Source organism: Oryctolagus cuniculus, chromosome 2 (genome assembly GCF_964237555.1).
Source record: "Oryctolagus cuniculus chromosome 2, mOryCun1.1, whole genome shotgun sequence".
NCBI lineage: Eukaryota > Metazoa > Chordata > Mammalia > Lagomorpha > Leporidae > Oryctolagus > Oryctolagus cuniculus.
In genome coordinates this window covers 168,253,159-168,271,335 of record NC_091433.1, presented here as the reverse complement: position 1 = coordinate 168,271,335, position 18,177 = coordinate 168,253,159, and the positions used below count along the sequence as shown (strand labels likewise).

Sequence of the window (18,177 nt, the reverse complement as noted above, 5' to 3'; positions counted from 1 at the left end):
GTACGGTTTACCCACATTATTTTAAGAAGATAGCTATTCATTATACATGATAAATATTTTCCATCCAATTGTCTCTTTTCCTGAAAGAATTAAGGTAAAATATTAATTAATATCACTGCAAGCTTTTGTGACTATGCTTCTTTATACATTAAAAAATAAAAATGAAATAGTTCATTTATCTCAGGTTTATTGTGTGGGGAATGTTCATACAAACATACACATACAAATAAGAATAAAGGTGTTTATGTTATACAATTTTCCCTGTAACTTATAGTTTGATATAGTGTAAAGAAGATAGATTTTGGCATTAATAGGACTGCATTTAAAAAATAAATTTGCCAGTGTTTGAGTAACCTGCACAAATTGTTTAAGTTCTTTGGCCTTTGAGTTCCTTTATATACAGTAGGAAGGATGACATCTACCTTTTAGAAATATTGTCACTATTAAAGTAAGTGAATTAATTATGAGGATGATTCAACAACCTGATTCTCAGTGAATGGTAGTTTCTGTCACTATTATGTTGTTGATTTTATTGACATTGTTTAGTGAATGATGATTTGATTTGATGTTCTCTTTATCAATCATCCTGTAAGACTCAGCCTTTAGGATTCAGCCAGTAAGACCTGTGTTATTGATTTATAACACTTACTGCAAGCTAAGGAATATGAAGACACAAATGAAGTTACAGCAATTCACAGGCTTCTGGGTTGCTACTGACAAGGTTCCCATCCAGCTCTGGCTGCAGCTGCAGTTCCTTCTCTGAGTTACCTTTCTGTTCACAGACTACCCTGCTCTGCAATTAGCAGTAGCTGTACCCAGGTGAGAGAGCACATCTTCAGAAGATGGAAGGAAGGACAAAGATGACAAAGTTGGGGAAAACATTATTTAAAATGGAAGAGTGGGATATTATGAATACCGTGCCATGGCATTGATTTTTTGTGATGATAAATGGCCATATGCTCTAATCACCATATCTTCTATCTACAGCTTTCTGTCCAACTACTGGGAGAATTCTATGTCATCATGACCACTGATAACCCCTCCTAATTCTCCACTGATCCTTGCCATCTTCACTACACTCACCCTGCAGTTTTGAAGTTAACACATTCTTTTCTAAACCCTTCTATAAAAATCTAAATTCTGTTTTATTCAATACGTTCATCAATTCCATCTTACCACATTCTAAATTCTCTTTTCTTTACCTGCACCTGATAGGTGAGCAGTCCCAAAGAAGCACACTCTCAAAAAAGACTTACATCTCTATGAATTAAGATGATGAACTATGAATTATGACTGTTAATTGGCAGTCAGCCTTGCCTGCAATTCTTGTTATTTTACTTCAACAACCGTATTCATTCTGTTTGATGTTCATATTTCTAACCCTATCACCCTCCTTCTTTGCATGTGGTATTAACTTCTTTGAGCAGCTAAATAGAAACCTTTAAACAGAGTCACTTAAATCCCTGATGCCAAGCTACACATAAGTTTGTATCTTCTCTGGTTTTCTTTCTTCTGCTTATTTTACCACACCCCCCCCCCCCCATTCTAAGAAACTACAGTATTGTCTGTCTTCAGTCTCTGCCTAGTTCTCTACTGGATCTTTCTCATTATCATGTAGCTATGATCAGGCATTTTTAATTTTTCAGATCACAAAACCAGTTTCTTTGAGTTCACTTCTTTACCACTTGTCTCCACAATCAAGTTAGCTATACTGTATTAACTGTTCTTATATTTCATTTCTTCAATTGAGTTTGGATTTCTCCCCAACAATTTCACAGAAACAGAACTTGGCTTATGTTGTTGGTGTGGCCCCTGACTACTCTTGGTCCAGGTTCTTGTCCGTACCAAAAAGAATTCAAGAAAGAAACGTAAAGATGAGCACAGAAGCAGGATTTTTGAAGGCAGAGGGAAAATATATACTGACGACAGAGTGTGAGCAACCTCAAGAGAGAGAAGGCTGCCATCTGCATGTTTTGGTGCTGTCCATTAGTACTATCAGGAGGTACAGGGAGCAGTCTAAATTGCACTGATATTTTTCATATTTCAGAATAAAATCTGGTTTATTACCTCTGCCTTAGTGTTAGTATTTTAATTCAGTAGGGGAGTGATTGGAAGTGTTAGGTTAAATAGTGCAGCACATTAATTTTTCTTTGTACCCCAAAGAAGTCACAGGAAACAGTAAAATCTATTGTGTATACTACACAATTTATGGAATGCAGAAAGACAACATAGTTATACAAAGAATTGCTCCAACAAAACAGATCCATTTAGTTTTTCTTTGACCCATTTCATAGTATATGATTCACTTCACCTAGGAAGTCTGTCTTTGTACCTGACTCCAGCTCACTCCAATATCTCCTTAGTTGTTGTTTCTTCAGACTGCATTTATTTTATCCTTTTTTTAAGCATTTCTGTGTGTTTTTCTCTTGTGACTTTATACATTTTAAACCTTTCTGGGGTGATACTCTAAATATTTTTACTTGTTTGCATGCCCACAATCATGTTTTCAATAAATATTTTTAATAAACATGAGACTATCTAGGCCGGCGCCTCGGCTCACTAGGCTAATCCTCTGCCTTGCGGTGGTGCCGGCACACTGGGTTCTAGTCCCGGTTGGGGCACCGGATTCTGTCCCGGTTGTCCCTCTTCCAGGCCAGCTCTCTGCTGTGGCCAGGGAGTGCAGTGGAGGATGGCCCAAGTCCTTGGGCCCTGCACCCCATGGGAGACCAGGAGAAGTACCTGGCTCCTGCCATCTGATCAGCGCAGTGCGCTGGCCGCAGTGCGCCAGCCGCGGCGGCCATTGGAGTATGAACCAATGGCAAAGCAAGACCTTTCTGTCTCTCTCTCACTGTCCACTCTGCCTGTCAAAAAATAAAAAAATAAAATAAAATAAAATAAAATAAAATAAAATCTCTTCTTTAAAAAAATAAAATAAACATGAGACTATCTAAAGGATTTTTTAAAAATGCCTCTAGTTGAATTCATTCTATGATTTGAAAATTGAAGATTTGAAGTGATATTGAAATTTGGAGGGCAACAGTAGCTAACCTCTATAGAAGTAGTATTCCACGTGGAGAGGAAAATGACTAAGAGAAAAAAGATTGCACATCTCTCGATAGTAACAATCACTCCGGGTTATTTGTATTGACTGTGTCTCAAGAGCTGTGTTTCAGAGCAATCAAAGGCAACATTATGCTTATCTCACAAGTGGAAAGGATTTGCTAAAGGAACTTAACACAGTTGCAATGCCTCATTGTTTCCAAAGGCTGTGGCCTATCATCATCCTACTGTAGCTGAAGAAGTAGGCTCACTGCTTCAGATAGCATCATTTTCTGTACAAGGTAGGGCTTAACTAGTCTATCATTTTGGATAGATATTGAGAAGTCTTATCAGGTGAGAATTGTGGGTAGAAATGCAAAGTCAATAGCAAAAGAATATGATTTCTGGTTATAAAATAGTTTTATTTAAATCTGAGTGCATGTCAATGTGTGAATTGGTGATACTGAATTTCTTTCCACAGTTAAGTTTTTTTGGTATGTTCTGAAACAACCAATTATAACTCAGACTGGCAGACTTTTTCTTAAAATGGATGTAAAATATCAATATTTTATTAGAGTAGACAGAAAAGTTTAAGGAGAGAATAAAGGGGAAAGGAGCTAAATAAGACTGAATGTTCCTCTGAATTCCATGCAGCTTAACTCCAAATATTAGGAGCTAAATTTCAGTAAATCTAAGTTATTTTTTATCTGATAGTTCCCTTCAAAATTGGATATTGACTCCAGCTTGCCTCTCTGTGCTTCAATACTTTTATTGACTTTTCTATTCAGTGCCTTGTGATGCAGTACCAAAGTGATTGGATAAGTATATTTTCCCTTTGGGATTATTGTTGGAATCTTGGACATCTTACAGATGCATTTATTACTTTTCTGAAATTTTAGTGCTTGTTTAACCAACTGGGGTTTGCTGTTTTATGTAGTGAGATCCAGTGGATGGAAATAATTTACTGGAGCAAATACAGATAGTTATAAAATTATATCATAGTTTCTGTTAATGAAGCTTCCAACCCCAGGGGAAAACACACTATTAAAATGGTGTGAGCCAGGTTGCCAGAGTGGGATAGTAACTTCTGCAGAGAACAGTAGTGGTTGTTATTTTTCTTCTCTCTAAACCATGTAGTCCTCCATATTTTCTATGCTTTCTTTAAATTTGATAATTCTGCAGGGCTGGCAGGTGTTTGGTGCAGTGGTTAAGAACTCCTTGGGATGCCCACCTTCCTTATTGGAGCCTCAGGTGCACTCTTCCTACCTGCTTCCTGCAAACACATACCCTCAAAGGCAGCATGTATGGCTCAAGTAGTTGAATCCCTATCTTACAAGTGGGATACCAAGATTGGATTCCTTGCTCTTGATTTCTGCCTGGCCCAGCACCAGTTTTTGTTAACATTTAGGGGTGAATCAGTAAATGGGAGGATATCTCTCTTTATCTCTGCTTTTTTTTACTTAAATAAATTTTAAAATAAATAAATTTGTCAATTCTTACTGTCATTACCCCACTTTCCACACACAATTTCTCTTTTATTTTTGAAAATTAAAACATTACTATTTTATGCATAACATTGACTAATTAAATAACTGATAGATAGGAACTCATGACTGTAACATTTAAAGTATAAGGTGATTATTTTCATGTGAATAGTGAAACAATGGAGATTTCATATTTAATGTTATCATGAGGCTCACTAATTACTTTTAGAGATCATGTAGTCTTTACGTCTATTTAATCTCCATTTCCTTTTTTCTTCATCTTCTTTTACTCCCAAATCTGAGGTTGTCCCTATTTTTTATGCTTCCTATATTCTGACAAATACTTTATTTTTTTGAAGGTTGATTTATTTATTTGAAAGGCAGAATTACAGAGCAAGAGAGATCTTCCATCCACTGGTTCCCTCCCCAAGTGGCCTCAATAACCATAACTGGGAGAGGCTGAAACCAGAAGCCAGGAGCTTTTCAGGTCTGCCTCAGTGGTACAGGGGCCCAAGCACTTGGACTGTCTTCTGCTGCTTTCCCAGGTGCTTTGGCATGGAGCTGGATCAGAAATGGAACAGCGGGGATTCCAGCAGGCATGCATGTGGAAGCCAGTCTTGCTGATTGCATCTTAGCCCAGTATGGCACAATGCCAGCCCTGTAACAGATTTTTTAACAGGTTATCAAACATTTTGTTATTTCCTTCTATTCTAAAGGGCCATGTATATGGGAAAATAAAATACTCTAAGAAGCAGGTTTAAAAAGAGATATTTGATTTTCTTACCTGGAAAAAAAAAATCAGATTCAATCAAAATAATTCCTGGTTATTTTCTCTGTGTTTTTCACTAAATTCTGAAATCAGCCTTCTGAGTTGTGTTTCACTTGCCTCAAGCCTAGACTTATAAGAGGGGAAATAGAAGCTTAGAAACAATAAATAACTATCTTAAGTTCACTGAGCTATTCAGTAATGTAAATTAGTCTGGATAGGTTAGGCTATTCTGTGAGAATGGATAATCCCTGAATCTTCACTTGTTTAAAACAAGACACATCTGTTTCTCACTTATGGCACAGTGCAATATAGGTTGGAATACTTTCCCATCATATGACTGCAACACACGGAACACACAACTTTGAAGGACAGCTTTGGTCAGGAGGAAGAAAGAGAGATGGTGAGGCACAAAGGCCCTTATCTGCTTAATATTAAACAAATGCCTTCCATAGTCCTTCGTCAGGACCTGGAGGCACTCCAATGACTACCCTCACCCAAAAGGAGGTTAGGCATATGGAAAATTCAATAAGTAGTGTTTACGCTATGCCATAAGACAAATTGAATTCGGATTATTAAAATCTCAAGCTCTTTCGTCAACATCACATTGTACTTTAATAATTTTAGCTTCAGATAATAATGAAATTGTTGTGGTATTGCATTGCACAGTAGGTTATCAATTGATAACGATAATGTTCTGCACATTTTTCTGAAAAACAGGCAAAATATTTTTAATGTATTCACCATACAGAAATAGTAATAATTGAGGAGACAGATATGTTTAACCTGATTTGGACATTACACAATGCACACATGTATTAGACCCTTACATGGTATTCTATAAAAATGTACAGTTTTTCTGTCAGCTAAAAATCTTTTTAAAAGAAATATTTTCAGGACTCCTTTAACAAATGAAAATTTACAGTCTTCTATCTCATAAATGTAAATAAATAAACACACATGTATAAATGATAATGTTAATATAAAGGAAGTCTGTATAATGTTTATTGTATTAACATTTTATAATGAATAATTTCTATATATTATTCTCTACAAATACATTTCAATAGATGTACCATTATTTATTGAACATTTCTTTATTGTTGCAGTTTAAATTGCTTCAACATTTTCATGATTATATCTGTGCTGTTGTGCTTTATGTGAAGTTCTTAACTCCACTTCAGAAAGTATTAAAATAGGTTTCTTGAATGGAAATTATTGGGTCAAAGGATATAACAACTTTAAATCTTCTTATAAATATTACAAAATTTCTTCCAAAAATGTTATACCAATTTTCAATTTAGTAGGTATGCATAAGAGTATGCCTGCCACTGTTTTTTGGAATTTTGTATATACTTCATAATTATCTGATATGAGCCTCAGTTACTGTTCTCTTGTAACTGAGTCATTATTTTTTTCATTCTGTGAATAAAAATAACATACTTTTTTATCATGGGCTTTTATTAACTTCCAGTTATATCTCACAATTACAATCCTTCCTCATTCATATAATTTTCACACATGACTTAGACAGTAGTCTTTTTTTTAAAAAAAGATTTTATTTATTTTTTTAAAAAAGATTTTATTTATTTATTTGAGAGATAGAGTTATAGACAGTGAGAGGGAGAGACAGAGAGAAAGGTCTTCCTTCTGTTGGTTCACTCCCCAAATGGCCGCAATGGCCAGAGCTGCGCTGATCTGAAGCCAGGAGCCAGGTGCTTCTTCCTGGTCTTCATGCAGGTGCATGGGCCCAAGCACCTGGGCCATCTTTTACTGCTTTCCCAGGCCACAGCAGAGAGCTGGATTGGAAGAGGAGCAGCTGGGACTAGAACCAGCACCCATATGGGATGCTGGCGCTGCAGCTAGAGGATTAACCTACTACTGTGCCTCTGCGCCAGCCCCTACACAGTAGTCTTGCATTTCTTTATTCCTCTTGTTTCTTCCAATAGTTCCTACATTTATATTGTGTAACAACCATTTTTTTCCTGCATGCCTTATTTTCTCCTTATCCACTCCTATGAATGACATTCCAAATAGGATGTCTAGAAACAGAGGGATTCTGATAGTAAGAGGATGGAGGCACAGAGGAATGCAGCTGCAGTGACAGTCTTTAGATCTTTGTATTCAGATGCAAGTGCTTTGAAAATCTCCCAAATGAATTCTGTGTGGGTTCGAACTAAATAGTGTGGTAAAATATCCATGACTGGATTGTAATTTACTTCTTCTTGTAACAAGTTAAATAGCACTCTGAAATAAAGTTAATAGTCCAGCCATTTAGATTATTTTTATAAAATACTGATACAGGGAAAAACTCAAGAATGTCAGGTTCATGATGATTGTGCCTAACTTAGGAAATTGTCCGCTGCTTTTTTATATGAGCTATATTACCAGCCTCCAATCATCTATTTTTAATCTGTTTTATTTAATCAACATAAATGTAGCTTGCCATACCTGTTTTATTGATTTTTGTAACAGATTATTAGTAGACAGAAGCAAAGACAGGTCCTGTTATCCTCTGATTGATGCATTCTTTTACCACATGTGACAAAGTGATAGATGTACTTAGTTAACTTTCTCCAAAATCATTAATGCCACACTCACTGGTTGGCTACTAAGAAACTGTCATGCATTTGCTACCCGAATCACTGCAATACTGAAAAAGGTACCCATTAATTTTCTTTCAACTTCAAAGGCTAGGTTCGAAATGCATAGTTAGAAAAGAAGTGGAAGTATATACTACAGGCTTCAGAGAGATATTGGGTACTGCAAAATTACAACCCAAGCCTTAGATTAAAAAAGGGAGAGTAAATGGATTTTCTCTGAATTTACACTTGGGAAAATTGCTTAAAATGCCAATAAATTTTTTTTTGCGAACGTAATTTAGCCATTGAGTTCTCAGGTGTACATAAGTAGCATCTAAGTTTCAATCTTGAACCCACAAACATGCATAAGTATTAAAAGAAAGTGTTATATAAGGCAAGACTGGAGAGCACAGCATATGTACACACTGAACTAAAAGTAATACTTTTCTAGTTACTAAAAGAATGTAATGAAAAAAATATAATGCTTTAGGAAAGTGGGGAAAAAAGTTACTGACGTAGAAGAATTCCTTCTATTATTAATACTTTAGTGAGGAAATTTAATAATTCTCTTCTATATTTCACATCAATATTTCTCACATAGACATTTTAAGGTATCATTGGATTTTTTCTAATAAAGTAAAAGCTATGTTTTCTCTTTAGCTTTGGACCCAAGATGATTTCTCTGCTAGTGTTAATGAGTTGGTGCTAAAGTATAAGAATCAGCTAGTCAATTGAATATCAAAAGATTTAAAGACTTTAGAATTCTGGCCAGCGCAGCGGCTCACTAGGCTAATCCTACACCTTGTGGCGCCAGCACACCGGGTTCTAGTCCTTGTCGGGGCGCCAGATTCTGTCCCGGTTGCCCCTGTTCCAGGCCAGCTCTCTGCTGTGGCCAGGGAGTACAGTGGAGGATGGCCCAAGTACTTGGGCCCTGCACCCCATGGGAGACCAGGATAAGTACCTGGCTCCTGCCATCAGATCAGCGCAGTGCTGAACCAACGGCAAAAGGAAGACCTTTCTCTCTGTCTCTCTCTCTCTCACTGTCCACTCTGCCTGTTAAAAACTTAAAAAAAAAAAAAAAAGATGTTAGAATTCCAACTTGCTTTTTTCTCCTACTTTCTTCTATTTTTTTGTTCATGTCCAGTTGAAGAACAGAGAATCCTCTGACTTAGAATGTGTTCTCTTTTGAAAGAGATGGCCTTTACATGGTAATTTTATTCCTTCAACAGCAGACAGCAAAAAAAGTACATATTAGTAACAATACTTTAGGTGTTTTTTAGTATACCAGTAGAGTAATGTAGTCTACCAATGGCCTAATAAACAGCAAGGAACTCTTCAACATAGCAAATTTCTTCCTCCATAAGGGTTAATATTTGTTCATGGACTCAACAATGGAAACATATATAGAAGGATGTGCTAAGCTGTTCAGTTTTCATAGCAAGAAAGGACAAGCAGAAGGGATGTTATTCTAGCCCTGCTATCAAGAGATTTGCAACTGATGGGGGAAAGGACACAGTTATACACCTTGAAATACATTTGTCTATTCAATCAACAAATACTTATTATTCATCAGCTATATTCCAAATAAATTTCTAGAGTCTGAAGAGGACAATACTGACCAAGCCAGAAAATACAGCTTACTTACTTTTAATTGAGGGAAGAGACAGATAAACAAAGGAACAACTACAGAGAGGGAGACAGTCCTTAGTAAATGCCAAAAAGGTGAAGGGCTACATGGTGACTGTGGCATGGGCGGGAATGAAAATTTTTAGACGTGGTAGTTGCACAAGTCTCTGCCTAGGAAATGGTTTGTTATGCATAGATTGGGTGATGAGAAAGAGCCAGTCATTGAAAGGTCTGATTACAGTGTCCCAGCAGAAGAAATAGCAAGGAGAAAGGCCTGGATTTGGAAAAAGAGACATTGAGGAATCTCAACAAACTGAGGAATGGAAAGGAAGTGTAGCTGGAGCTCACTGCTGTGCATGCGGCCTGAGGCTGGGGAGGCAGTCCGGTGTGGTGTGCACTCTCAGTAATGGGGGAGGCTCCGTCCACAGTAGCTCCCCACTCATTTCAGCTAATATCTCATGTCACACTCAGATGCCTCGGTTTTATGAGCTGAGGTATTAGAATAATAATGTTGTATATCTCTTATAAAACCATTCCCTTTCTATTGATTTTTGTCCACAGAGATCATCACGGTGCTATTATGATTTCCATCTAGTACTTATTCGTCTTTACTGGTTTGTGAAACGATCAATATTCTTTGTCCAGAAAGCAGAAGCCATCTTTATTTCTCTTATCTCTCTTTGGTAAGCATGTGAAAAAGATCACTCTTGTATTGGGAAACAAACAAATGGCAGTGGAAGTACGAGTAATCACATCATGTTTCTCTGCTCTGGACTGGAGAATTGCATTGCTTATTCAAAATAATCATTTTCTGCTTTCAGCTACCACTTTGTATCACATAAGCATTCCAGATGGCCCACCACAGTCAGGCTGTGCCCCTGAAGGCAGGGCTGCAGCCTGTGTCGCTGCTGCGCTGGGAGCAAACAGCTGCCCTTTAAACCCAGCAAGATGGGATCCAGTTTCTGTCTCAGTGTCACTCTGAAGTCCTCATGTTAAAAGTTGACCATTTATCTAAATATATTTCCATCACAGGTGTCTGCTTCCTTTGTAAACATACATTATAATTGCTCATAGGCATTATATAATTTATAAATCTTACTGTGTGATTAAAAGTGAATTATTTTCCCTCATGCTATAATTACGTTTAGAAATCATTTCAAAGTCGTGTGCTCACTTATTTCTTTTTTTTTTTTTTTTTTTTTTTTTTTTGACAGGCAGAGTGGACAGTGAGAGAGACAGAGAGAAAGGTCTTCCTTTGCTGTTGGTTCACCCTCTAATGGCCACCATGGCCGGCGCGCTGCGGCCAGCACATCGCGCTGATCCAAAGCCAGGAGCCAGGTGTTTCTCCTGGTCTCCCATGCGGGTGCAGGGCCCAAGCACTTGGGCCATCCTCCACTGCACTCCCGGGCCATAGCTGAGAGCTGGCCTGGAAGAGGGGCAACCGGGACAGAATCCAGCGCCCCGACCAGGACTAGAACCCAGTGTGCCAGCGCCACAAGGCGGAAGATTAGCCTATTGAGCCACGGCACCAGCCATGCTCACTTATTTCTAAGGATTCATAAGTATTGTTCTGTAAGTTTCCATCTAATTATCTTTACTAGGTACTAAATATTTCAGTACATATGCTTCCTAGACTATCCAATGAAAACCCTTTTCCTTGCCAAGCAAAGGAATTCAGATTTAGTCTGCAGAAAAAAAAATGGGAAATTTACATAATTTATTTGAAGAATCTGATTTAGAAGACTTACTGGAGGTGAAAAAGCATTGAAGGTGGAAGATATTAGTGAGAATCGAGTTCCTGATAGGACATACTGACAGTCCGAGGTAAAGAAGTGTTGTTAGAAATGGAGATGAATGAACATAAACATGAACAATTCAGGAAGAAAACAGTTTGAACTGATAAATAATTGCACCTGGCCTGTTAAGGAATGAAGTGTTTTATGGTGAATTATTGTTTTTGCCTTGAGGAAAAAAAGGATATGTAGTGACTGTCACTAAGAGAAAAAGGGCAGATATTAGGTGACAGAGTGATTGCAAGGATTTTTTTTAACATCATTAAATTTGGCATGACTGTAACATCCAGGTTTTGGATTAAGCCAAGTTAAATTGGCTTAATTTCAACAGAATTGTTGTAGTGTTTGTCAAATAAAATATAGAGGCATATCTCCAAGCAACAGTATTTTATTTGGGGATAATCTAAGGTTAGGATTGCAATTCAGGATGCACACATAGGTCAGAAGGACCTCTGGTGTGTCAGAAGAATGAAGGAAAGGTTAGGGTTTAATTTCAAAAGAAAAACTGTACCTAAGTTGTTGTGAAAGAAAGTTGATTTTTGCCAGTGGTGGTGAGGAACTGGAAAACTCTGATTAGTGAACGGCAGGCAGTTGCTAGGTAAAATTTGTCATTTTGAAGTCATGGCAGGCTATATTGCTGGATTGGGCTCTTGAGAGTGTCAGGTGAGTGTCTGTGTAAGAAGTTGGTTCTCCTTGTGCTGCTAGCTGTCCTCTATCTTGTAACAATTTGCAGTTCCTGAGTCAAGTCAAGGTCACAGCTTAAGTGGGATACACTCTATTAGTGATTCTGGTCAGCACAGTTATGCTTTTGTGTTAGGTTAACAACACTCATGAGCTTGGCACAGGATGAAATGGGAAAGTAGGTATTTTCGGAAAAGTGAGGCAGCATGGATGCAATGACTGTGGAGTCTATGCTGGATAAAAAAGAAGCTTAGAGAACAGTGGACAGAAGAAGGGGAAAGCAAAGTGCAGGAGGTCAGACTAATGTCTGACAATAACAAGAAAGTAAGAAAACTCAAAAATAAAAGATTGGTTTAGAGAATGAAATCTAAGTTTAAGAAATAAAGGAAGCAAGCATGATGGTGAGGCACGGTAGACTACACAGTCCACAATGTACCGCTTTGGCTTTGGGACTACTTTGGGCTAAGGACACTTGAGGGACAGCAGGTGCACAAAAGGCATTCTGAAATCCCCATTTCTTATGAAAACAGAAAATTAAAAAAAAAAAAAAACTTTCGTATGAACAATGCCCTACCTCTTTAGGACAAGGGAAAAATTCCTCAACAGACAGTCTTTGCGAGAGAATTCTGTACTAACTCGCTAAAATAATTTATTTAGCTTTACTTCCCTCACATCCTTTAGTTAATTTTACACAGTTGCCTCTCTTACTTTTTTGTTGTTCAAACTAACACAAAAGCATTTGGATCTTTTCACTTCTTAGATTCTTTATTTGCTTGTGAGGTTTCCATGTCATGTAAAATTTATATTCAATTTTATGCTTTTCTCTTGTTAATCTGTTTAGTGAAAATTTAACCTTCAGGCCTAGCTTTGGGACCCTAAAAGGGTAAAGGTAAAGTTTTGCTTCCTGTACAATGACAGAAGCTTGAACTTGGAAATGGTTGGATAAATAATACTGTAACGTTGTAACATCATAAATGTTGAGGATACAGCAAACTGTTGGTTAGTTGTTTCCAGAATTAATGCTGGATTTTGAGTGTGGACAGAGATTGGGAAGTATCCATTTCTGGATGAATATAGTTAATATCAGGACATTAGTAGAATACCACATGCACTTTAACAAAAGCACACGTAGATGAAGAAGCCTGGAAATGATAAATGGTGTCTCAGAGAATACTTCTTTCACTTCCTGGAATTATGGTCTATAGAACTCTGTTTTCAAATGCTGATGACGGCAATATATGGCTGGAAATTAATCCAACATTGCTGCAAGGAACATGCACTTTGTTGCAGAGAACACACACATATATACCTGGTGGCACAGACATACATGTGTATATACATCTATGCACACACAGTATTTACATGATATAAAGGGTTCCCAGAACAGAATTTCCACTATTTAACTGTGTTATGCTATAATAATTTCTATTTCAATCTTTCCTACCCTGCTCTGTCCTATAGCATTACAGAAATACTGGTGGAAAAGCACTACTTGCTGTTTCAACATAGCAAACTGATCTTGAGTGTGAGAGGCACAGGAGCACATCGTCCTCTTGGACCAAATCAGCTTTCATGAAAAACAACTACGCAAAGAGGAAAGTCTTTGGATGCAAGGAAAAGAGCATGGACTGTGAGAGATGCTTGCATTTTGAGTGGTAGCAATAGAAGCACAGAAACTCAGCGCTGGAGGAAATCGGTTTGGGGAGGGGGATGGCTCACATGGGGGATGTCCTGAACTGCCAGGGGATGAACTGTGCTCTGGCACTCAGTGATGCTTCTGGATCTCAGAAGATCTTCGTCTATCAAAAGTGGTTGATTCTAATCCCAGTAAATAAAATAAAGAACTCAAGTTAGTTACACGTCATCTGATTTTGAGCTCTTCAGGACTGTGACTGACTGACGTATAGGTGAATATGATCAAAAGCTCCCGAATATCTTCAAAAGCATGCAGATACCTAGACCTGTATGAAATTAGGATAAAAGCTTAAATATGCGAGTACAGGACTGAGAAAATATGAAAGTGAGCTAGAGTTTTTAAAGAATTCAGGATCACTGTGGCCATTGTTACCACCACTAGAAAAAAACAAAAGCTTAGATTTACAGAGTGGTTCCTTTTTCAGCTACTGGCTCGCCACTATATATGTAATGTGTCATTCATTCCTCATAGAAGCTTTATAAGTATTATTATCATGGCCACTTACAGATGAGAAGACCGAATGACTTGCTGAGCCTACACAGCTCTTGTAACAATGGTGGTAGACAAGGCCTGATGGCTAAAGGCCATTCAGCATACAATATCACAACAGTTATGAATTTATGGTTTGTTGTAGGAAAGGAATGTAATATGCCAACAGCAGTAAAGTAAGTATACACATCACAGCCACAGGCAGAAAAGTGGTCTGGGAACCAGTGCCATCCATGCTCCTGTTATCCTCCTTCCACAAATTGTCCTAGAGTGATTGTTTTCTTTTCAATCAAGAACCACCAATGTGTGTACAGAACACCTTGGACACACAGAGAGAAAAATGGTTTCTGTCACCCTGCTGCTCATTCAGGCGTGTTTCTTGCTGAGCCTTGAGATGGAGATAGCGGCTGGCTCATCACCAAGATTAGCTACAAATTGTCAATTCACTGTTACCAATAAACAGTGCTGACAAGTGATACAGACCGCCTGAAAAACCTTGGAGCCAGGATTACTGAACAAGACTATCATCAGTGTTTTGAGTCTCAATCAGTGCTGTGCAGTCACATTTACCATATTTCCATGAAATAACTCAGGCTAACTACAGGTCTACTAAAATTAACCTTCATAGGGTATCTAGGAATCAATAAATAATAAATTCTGGACTAGATTTCAGGGTTTTCTTTCCAAATAGCTAAGCTAATATGGTGCCACCACTGGATTTATAGTAATTTTGCCTTCGATAATGTCAGATTTACTGGATTAGCTATACTTTGCCCTGAATGCCATACTCTGAAATGCAGATTTGTTCTAAATACAGGGAAACTTTTTTAAGGGTGACTTTGTTATACCCAGAAGCCACAATTTACCATGAATTATTCAAGAACTGGAGATGTTTAGCAATGAGAAAGAAGATTGAGAAAGATACTTCTTTATAATCTCTTTAAGGAAAGGAATTCTTTCCAAGGTAACTACTACACATTATCCCAGGAACTTTCCAACTTATGATTGAAATAGCACACTTTATTAGACCACAGTTGCAATAAGTATACTTGAAAGCTATAAGAAATAGAAAAAGCCTATTTTAGATAGAACTACAGATTTTATATTTCACAGTAATTTGTAAATTATATATAATAAAATATTTTATTTGAAGCAACATTTTCTAACAAAACTTTCTGCAATGAAAATGGTATGTATCTATAGTATTCTACATATGAGCTACAAGATACTTTCAGCTATTTAGCACCCTGAGGAATTGAATTTCAATTTTATATAATTCATTGAAAATTTAAAAGTCTCATGTGGTTAGTAGCTATCTATTCCATAGCACAGAATATTACTTTGACTTAAAAGTAAGACAGTTTGACCAGTTTAAAAAACTAAGTTGCCATACAAGTATATATCTATGTGCGAGTGTGTTTGTGTGTTCATGAAATTGTTGCCAACTTGTGAGTTGTCTATTTTTAGGATGGTCAGTTAGGATAATAAGCAAATGTGAAAGTAACACACTTGCTGCTACAGCACAGACAAGAAGTAAAATAGAAAGATCCTGATTCCTCTGTGTTTCTTTCTTCCTACAGAATGGCACAAGGTGAAGGTCAGATGGCATAAAGCACAGGTAGGGGTAATTCTATTATTGCAAAGGAGTCTTGGGCCAAAGGCTCCTGCATTTTTATTGATCTAAGAAGTGGGGGTGGGGGTGGGGAGGATGATAGAGGGGTTTTGAGTAGAACAATAGTGATTTAGAGAACAATTGTGCCCCAGGCAGGGCTGCCCAAATAAAGATATCTTGGCACAGGAACCTGGAAGGTCCTTAGCCAAGGCCTTAATGAGGAGGTCATTAAAGGAAGGCTCCTGAGCTAGGAATGCAGATACATCTATGAGGATGGCTTGCTTAGGGAGCCTGAGTTCTTGACAGCAGCTATTAGTAGAGTTGGAAGTATCCATGTCTGTTATGGGAAAGGCAGCTCTCCCACAGGTACGATGTAAGGCAAAGATTTGTAATTGTCTGTGATCAGGCCTGAAATATCACACATATTACTTTTGCTTTTTTTCTTTCTGGAACTACTTGTGTCATAAATAAAAGCAATGCAGGCTCTTTGTATGCAAATCTATAAGATATTTTGAAGAATTCCAAATTATTTTTATATTATTGTTATTTTATTTTAGATCTTTGACCATTCTGGATTCATTTTAGCTTTAGCAATAAGGAAGTCCCATTTCTCTGTTAACATAAATGAATTTCTTTTTGAAGAAAGTATTTCTGCTTGATTTAACATACAGTCAACCACACTGCAAAGCGCTGTTCAAATGTAAGCTGTTGGTGATGCTTTGTCTAAGAAATGGCTACAGCGTTTCCTGTCTAAATTTTCCTCAGAAGCAGCTTCTTTCAATTTTCTACTAAAATACACATGAAAAATATTCAAATATATAAACCAAAAGTTAGGACAAAGAGAGAACCTATTACCACAGGTTGGAAAGACTTCCCCCAAACTCTAGGAACTGGGTGTAGAACTAGATTGTTGAAGGAAATGTACTTTCAGTGGTTCACATCTGATTGATTTATTTGTAATTATAAAAGACACTTTTTATTCTTCTTCTCCCTGTGTCTTGCTCTCTTTTTTCCTGAATAGATAAAGATGTTTACACCTCAAAAATCTGTGCAGCAATCAATGTGAGGCAGTGCTGGTGGTGCTCTGTGCTCCCTTTCAAGGGAGTCTGAGAGCAACACACACCAACACCAATCAGTTTTTTGTTTTATACAATAACACTTTAATGTTCATAAAGCAACTGGACAAAAAGGAATAAAAAGGATGGGTCAGAGATATATTGCACCGTGGGAAGAAGAGTCTCCACAATCAACTACCAACAAGGGAAGTAGAAAGACAAGCACTCCAGCAGACTGTGCATTGCAAATTTCTGCTTTTCCTCTTAAGCTTCAGTTCAGAGCTAACCTCAGTATATGTACACTAAAAAAAATCTAGTGAGGGTTGGGCAAGGAGTTATATTCACTAACCTACTGCCTAACTAGAACACTTAGGGGAAGAAAAGAAAAATCCATATACCCACTTTTTGGTGGCAGCAAACAATGAGTCTAGCTAAATCTCTCCCTAATTTTGGAGTTAGTAAACAATCATATATATACGGGCATCACATGTTCTATAAAAAATACCATAGATTAAACTAATATTATCCTAAAGTTTCGCTAAAAAACTAATGGCACTTTGACAGGCCAATGAAAAGTAACAAAATAATTTGCAACAGTCAATGTTAAAAAATAACGTTAATCTGGGTTACACAGTGGTACAAATAAATATTGCCAGAGCAAGCTGAAATTAAATTCAACAAGATAAGGAAAAATTGAGGAGGGTAAGGAAAGGAAATGTTAGGCTGAAGAGAGCCTGAAAATGGAATTGCAAGATTATGATCTGCATCAGAGGCACAGAAGATTAAAATTGACATTACAGTCAGTCAGTGACAAGAAGGCAAAATTGTCCCTGAGAAAGAAGAGGGAAAAGGACAAATACATGAAATGCAGATGGAACAGCTAAGCAGTGTAGAGGTCACAGAACTTATTATTTCAGTGTAATCTCTGTACCTAATTCATTTGCTTATTGTGATATTGGATATGGAATTTGAAGAAAAGTAAGACCTAAGAATCCAAGGTTTTGTCTTGAATTATGGAGGGATGATCCAGCAAATGTGCTAGATTGTGACAGGTGTGTGTGTGTGTGTGTGTGTGTGTGTGTGTGTTTCTATGTAGTACGGATAGAGAGCAAGAGTTCTGTTTGTGAGGATTGTAGAATTTACAATTTATGCTAATATTGAGATTTCTCTCATATATTAAAGTTGGAAGGTATATGGCCTATTGCATATGTGCCCTTAGTGTTCAGAGGAGCACTCTCAGCTAGAGACAGATTTGTGAGTTTTTAATAGATTAAAAATCCAAGAAGAAAATAATATGTAATCTACAAAGAAGTAAAATTTAAGCCATTTTAAGCATGCCTCCTATGCATTATTA

At 37.3% G+C, this 18,177-nt stretch overlaps 1 long non-coding RNA gene across 1 annotated transcript in view; it reads left to right on the top strand.

The window, feature by feature from the left end:
- The window catches only part of LOC103347703 (uncharacterized), a 141,571-nt gene that overhangs the window by 102,727 nt on the left and 20,667 nt on the right, over positions 1-18,177 (top strand). Inside the window, exons 4-5 of the long non-coding RNA XR_011386938.1 lie at positions 13,433-15,120; positions 15,737-15,774. This is a non-coding gene — a long non-coding RNA (uncharacterized lncRNA). The remainder of the gene's footprint in view (positions 1-13,432; positions 15,121-15,736; positions 15,775-18,177) is intronic.